The 6,228-nt window shown below is 40.9% G+C and overlaps 1 protein-coding gene across 1 annotated transcript in view; it reads right to left on the reverse strand.

Annotated features, from left to right (window-relative positions):
* Positions 1-2,138, reverse strand: part of XRCC6 (X-ray repair cross complementing 6) — a 43,760-nt gene extending 41,622 nt beyond the window's left edge. Inside the window, exons 1-2 of the mRNA XM_077339362.1 lie at positions 2,016-2,138; positions 813-915 (exon numbers count right to left, since the gene is read on the reverse strand). The gene's annotated coding sequence lies outside the window, so the exon portion shown is untranslated. The remainder of the gene's footprint in view (positions 1-812; positions 916-2,015) is intronic.
* Positions 2,139-6,228: the final 4,090 nt, after the last annotated feature.

A 6,228-nucleotide genomic window follows, 5' to 3' on the forward strand; every position in this document is an offset into this window, starting at 1 on the left:
TGATCAAAGACAGAGAAATTACTGATCAAAACCATACCTTAACACATGTTAACTAATGATAGTCAGCTTTGAGATCTTACATAACCATTTTTGCTTCCTCATAATTTAGGGAGAATAAGTACACTGCTGCAAGGTGTCAAGTACTACCATCAGTGGAGTCTACACTAGTGCCTAGTACAATTGAGAATACATTATGGGCAACATAAGCAAATACCGTGCAAATGTACATTTACTCAAGCTCAGAATTTTTTGTGTGCATGCAACGAAAGAAAGAGGAAGCTTTGCAGCTGCCGTGTAACTTTTAAAATGGACTTTCTACCCATGTGGGAATTAACTTCCAAAATTTTGGAGTATGTTCTAGCTAGTAGCCAAGCAAAGTCAGTTATATTACTTTTAAACCTAATAAAAGTACATAAATAAAACTTTATAAAGGAAGTAAATCAGAAAGATTAATAGAGTAATACTCTCTATTGATTGTCCCACTTAATTTATTACACTGACTTATCACCACTAGGTGGAAATACAGCATGCTGTATATGGTTCATTCTGCAGCTTGAGACTTTGTCATCAGTTACACACCAACATGTTTAAAATCTGACAGCTGCTTTTAAAAACACAAACTAGTTTGAAATGGAATTCATTTTCAGTGAATAAGTTGAGTGGGTGTTTAACTCTTTCCTCCACCCACCTGTCTTCCACCCACCTGTTTAGTTCTATGGAGTTACAAATGCACGTTTATCCTAGTATTGCTACCCTGCATGTAGCCAAGAGACATGGGTGGTTAGAGCTCATAAAAATAAAGTCTTACTGACCGTTTATAATTCATTTAGTGAAGTATTCCAGAATACAGTTCTTCTATGGAAACTGGTGCAAACGAACTTCAAACTGCTTTGCCATAAAATGACTTTCCCTTGCCTACAGAAAGAAGACAATATCTTTGAAGAATCTATATTGTATAGTTCTAATTGCCAAGAAAGGCTGTGCAGTACAGTTGCTTCGAGCTTCAGACTAGAGCAGGGTGGTTCAACTCTCCACTCAGCCCTGACCCACACCAGGGGACTTTGAAGCAGCCGTTATCTTTCCACTTATTTTTCCTTATGGAGGGGGAAATTAAAGTTAGATACCAAGAACGAGCTTAGAGGAAAGTGGGACAAAATATAAGATCAGTTTGGGATTTCCTACTTTCATTGAAAAATCAAAAGGATGGGGGACCATGTAGGAGAATTTAAATTTAGGGTAGATAGTTTTAACCACATGATAATTACTAAGGATTTTCTGAAATCAATTTGAGGTGGATCTGGAAGAAATATCAGATTATTTCAGATATTTCCGAGGTTATGTGACTCACCCTCGATTAAAGTGCCTATATGACTGAAGATAAGATGACTGGTGATCCCAAACTGCTTGTGTTTATCCATATTTTCCAGAGCTCTTCAGTTTTAAGAAAAATCTGTATTCATATTATAGGGTTAACCAGGAATATGATTGGCTACTTGACAATACTGTTAGAATGGTTTAAGGGAATGGTTCCTAAAGATATAGAATGAATTTTGAGTTTGCCAACTCTCTTGAAACTTGCCTGATTCTTCTAACTTACAAGCAGCAGGTGAAATCATTTCATCGAGGCTTTTAGCTAATTTCCCACCCATTTGATATTTCTGCCAGAATGGGTCCATAAAAAGAAACCATCTTAAACTATTACAGAATGCAGTATAACAAAACTGTACCGAGTGTCATTCAACTTTACCATTTGGATTTTACAACTGATTTCTCCAATGTAAACAGATGTCCCCAAGTAAGACAAAATGCTGACAAATTATCTATAGGGCAAAGGAGACCAGGCAATTTCCATGCGACTTTATTGTTGAAGTTCCAAATCCCATTTTCATCATTATCACACAGACTTTTGTCCCTGCCCAAAGCTGGCTTACACCATTCTCCCAATAAATTTTATCTGTGTCCTAATCCCTGGTCATACACAAATAGGCATATCAAATACGTAGACCAAAACTCACCTTTGAAATTCTGTCTTCTCTTGCACATCCGAGAACAATAGATGCAATCTGCAGCGTGACAACATGAAATAAAACACCTGCTCATCTATCCTGTAAAGTCTGATCCTCTGCATAAAGGTAGAAAATGGTGCTTGTGCTTCTTTCTCCTAGGTTACCGAGAAGCAGAGGGACCCGGATTCTCTCATGAAGCTGCTGTACGAGGTTCATTAGTAGATGCAAACAGAATCACCAGGGAGGGTTTGGTGGTTCTCTGCCAGAACACAACTTCATTAAGGAGCAATCTTTGAGGCCTGGGACAAAGATGGTCAAGGGAAAATCTTATTTTCTATTCCAGTGGTGAAAGTTCCTATGACAAGAAACTGACAGGGTGTCCCTAGCTGTGTATCCTTCAGGCAAAATAGCAGGACAGTCATTATGTTCTTGTGAGCTTTCTAGTGCAGAGTGGAAAGAAAAGGAGCCCCAGGAACATAAGGCCAGGGAGACTGAACAGCTGCTGCGTGTTTGAATACCTGACCTGGCCATACATTTATTACAGATCATGTTGCTTTAATGCCCTTACCCAAAGGAACAAGCGGGGGAGGGGGGAAACTTTTCATGCTGCATGTATTTGCATAAGATTTCCCATTCATCTATTTATATTTTTTTTTCTGTATGATTTTAATACACTTACTTGATTGATTCATTAACTTTAATAGCATGTTGCACTTGCCTTGGAAGCATTCAAATGGGCAGCCGTGTTGGTCTGAAGTAGCACAATAAAATCAGAGGTCTGACGAAGAGTGCTTGCACTTGAAAGCTCACACCCTGAATAAATCTTTGTTGGTCTTAAAGGTGCTACTGGACTCTGATTTTATTGTTGCCTTGGAAGCTTCTCTTTTGCTGGGCCATGGATTTACTGGATAACAGGTGGGGATGATAGGTATTAAGAAATAATTCTTGAAATCAACCCAATGTATTTTGGATAGAAGCCCTTCTTCGAAGCAACTCTCCTTATAAAAATATTGTACAGAAATATTCTTGGGCTACATAGACTTGTATAGAGAATGTGCTGCTCTTCCCAGCGATGATGGTTGAAAGTGCCGTCAAGTCATACCTGGCTTATAGAGACCCAGTATGCTTTTCAAGACAAGAGACATTCAGAGGTGGTTTGCCATTGCATGCCTCTGCATTACAGCCCCAGTATTTCTGGAAGGCCTCCCATTCAAATGCTGGCCAGGGCCAACCCTGCTTGGCTTCCAGGATCTTATGAGATCAGGCTAGCAGAGGGTGCCATGAGGCCACAACTCCCAAAATTTCAACCCAATTTTATGAAGTGATTAAAGTTCCTGGAATCTACACAATACTGTCTTCTCCAAAGAGAAACTCCACTGCTACTGATTTTTGTCTTGCCTTAGGAGGAGAGAGCCCTGTAGCCTCATAGGACTTTTAAAATCTTTGCTTTATTTACAAATACAGGAGCTTAAATGGGACCAAACAGATGTTTTTTAATACAGCAAATCTGCCTCAATAGATCCCTGGAGAGAGAAAAAGAGACTGCGCTCCAAAGTGTTTCATCTCCAACCAGCTCACTGGCCTCACTGCCCATTTTGTAAATCACCTTCAAGACAGGCCACAACATTTTGCTGTTTTGAAAAAGGCAGCCACACTTTTGTCAATGCAATGTCTGAGCAAAGGTAGAATTTGTCAAAAATGTTCTATTTGATCCACAATATTTACACCCAAAGGTGCTTGTTGACTGCCAGCTTATCTCAGCACTCAGAACAGAGACTGATGCTATCTTGTCATGCAGTTTGTAGACACAGACCAATTATATCATTATTTGATAAAATGATCTGTCATATCTACCTTACGATATCTACCAAGTTAGTCAGCATGAACTGATTATTTTCCCACATTATCCCCAGCTCTAGATTAATTACTGAAGGGTGGCACTTTGTGCATCTAATTTCTGCAGAATCTGTCCCCATTCTGACAGGGGTCTGACAGGGTCAAGATGGAAATCCCCTGTTTAGCTCACTATTTTCTACCAACGGTTCCTAGTCATTCTGACTGTCCTGTAAATTCATGTAAGATGAATTGGGAAGGAGGCCAGGATAAAGTTTCTAAAAAGACATGTATTGCTTAATGTACAGTTGTATGACTTGCTAAAAATCTGGCTCATAGAATCCACACAGTCCTCTTGGTGCAGAAGAAGGAAAGAAAGGAAGGGAAAAGAAAGACCCTACATACATAAGTGCCATCAAGTTGCTATTAATTTAACACAATTCCTGGCTTTCAAGGTCAAGTGAAAAGCAGAGGTGATTTGAGTGCCTTCCTCTGCAGAGTCTTCTTTATGTGTCTCCGACCCTGCTTACCTTCCAAGCTCTGACAAAATCACACTCAGCTATGCTGTATCCCCTCCTAAGAAAGACTTTAACCATTAACTATTTCCTGCTAAAATTATTCGAAATCCTTTATTTGTGAGCAAGACAATGAAAATCCTAAAAGTACATCCAGGAAGAATGCAGTCTATAAGTATACAGTGACAGATAGGCTGGAAATGGGAGGGAGTCTGTTACAAAATCTCACTATTTAGTCAAGTTGTTAATGAGGACCAGGATGGGCTGATTTTAATATTCCATCCTAAAACCTAAAAATCAGTATTATGAGAATTTGGGGTGATTGGCCTGCACCGGTAGGTGGGCACTTTCAGCCTATCCCCATCCCCCACACTAGATTGGTTCCTTGAAGGCACTCCCAAGCTGAGGGAAGAGAGTTAAAAACAGTCAGCCTGTCTTGGAACCAAGAAAGGAACTCTTGTGTTCAAGGCCTATAGGCTGTGCCAGGACTCAGAGGCCCTCTTTGTCAAGCGTCTCTTTTCTTGTGCTCTTTCTAAGGTGAAGAATGCAGTGGTCTTTTAAAATAAGGCTTAGCTAGTATATCCTTCAGATATTTTGTTTAGTGTTCTGTCTCTTGGTAAATATCTTCTGATTGTTCCTAGTTAATTGTGTTTCTTAGGGTTTGTGTTTACTTATTAAAAGTATTTTTTTTCATGTGGTATGACTGTTTTCTTTATAACAGCCCTCCCACTTTCTGACTAGGATGTAAAAACTGATGTATCTTCATTTTTATTAGTATCTGATAGTGAATGTTTGACTCATGAAAGTTTGAAAACATGGTTGGTCTTTAAAAATGCTACCGAACTCAAATTCTGATGGTTTTTTTTTGAAAATCTTGTGCATGAAGCCAGCCATTCTTTCAGACAAGCCAAATTCATCCACGTCGATAGCCCCTACTGCATCTCTCACTCACACACACACACACAACACACCCATCTTCCTAGAGACCACTAGGAAGGGACAAAGCAAAGAGAGGTGCCTTGTTGTTGTAGTGTTATTGCTGTTGTCACATATGTCACCTCATGTTATCTGTATCTATTTCCTGTTCCCTGTAAACCATTGTTACAATTATCAGTGTTAATAGTGTTAATGTTATGGTTATCTATATGTTATGGAAAAACCATCTGTTCAGAATGGGTAATGGAAAATTGGGCATGCAATGTTAACATCCTAACTTGGATGGTCCAGGCTAACTTGATCTTTGGCCTCGGTTAGCATTTGAGAGGGACCTCCAAGGTCATTTAGTCGACCCTCTGCAGAACACAGGAAATTCACAACTACTTGAGTTCATGGCACTTTCCACCACCATTGTTACTGTCCAGATTTCTATCTGGACAGGACAGGAGCTGGCATTCCTGGAGTATAAGCACACCTGGGACAGTGAAGGATGACTTGGCTAAAAAGTGGCTTAGTAATCACAATCCTTCTCAGGCTCATTGGTTAGCTAAAGTCCATTGGGGAAATCGAACCCCCTTGCACCAGGGCTGGACTGGGAATGGTTGTGGAGCAAGCCAAGCTGAGGGGACCGTGCTGGGCTGCCAGACTCATTGGCTGCTCATTGGCGCCAACACTGCCTCCACCTGCACACTGGCAGCAGTACAGGAGGATGCGACTGGCGGCAGGCATCGTCACTGTGGTGGAAGGGTCTGAGCCCAGTGGCGCCTGAGACGGCGGCGGGCTTGCCGAGGCTTGGCTTTCAATCAACGGGCCTTTCCTCCAGCGGTTCCCGTGAAAGATGGCGGTCACTCTTCAAGCGTTTTTGCCCAAAGCGAGAGAGCCGCATTGGACAGCAGCAGAACCCAGAAACAAAAGCCACATTGTACACTTTGCGCCGC

Source organism: Paroedura picta, chromosome 5, assembly GCF_049243985.1.
Source record: "Paroedura picta isolate Pp20150507F chromosome 5, Ppicta_v3.0, whole genome shotgun sequence".
Lineage (NCBI taxonomy): Eukaryota > Metazoa > Chordata > Lepidosauria > Squamata > Gekkonidae > Paroedura > Paroedura picta.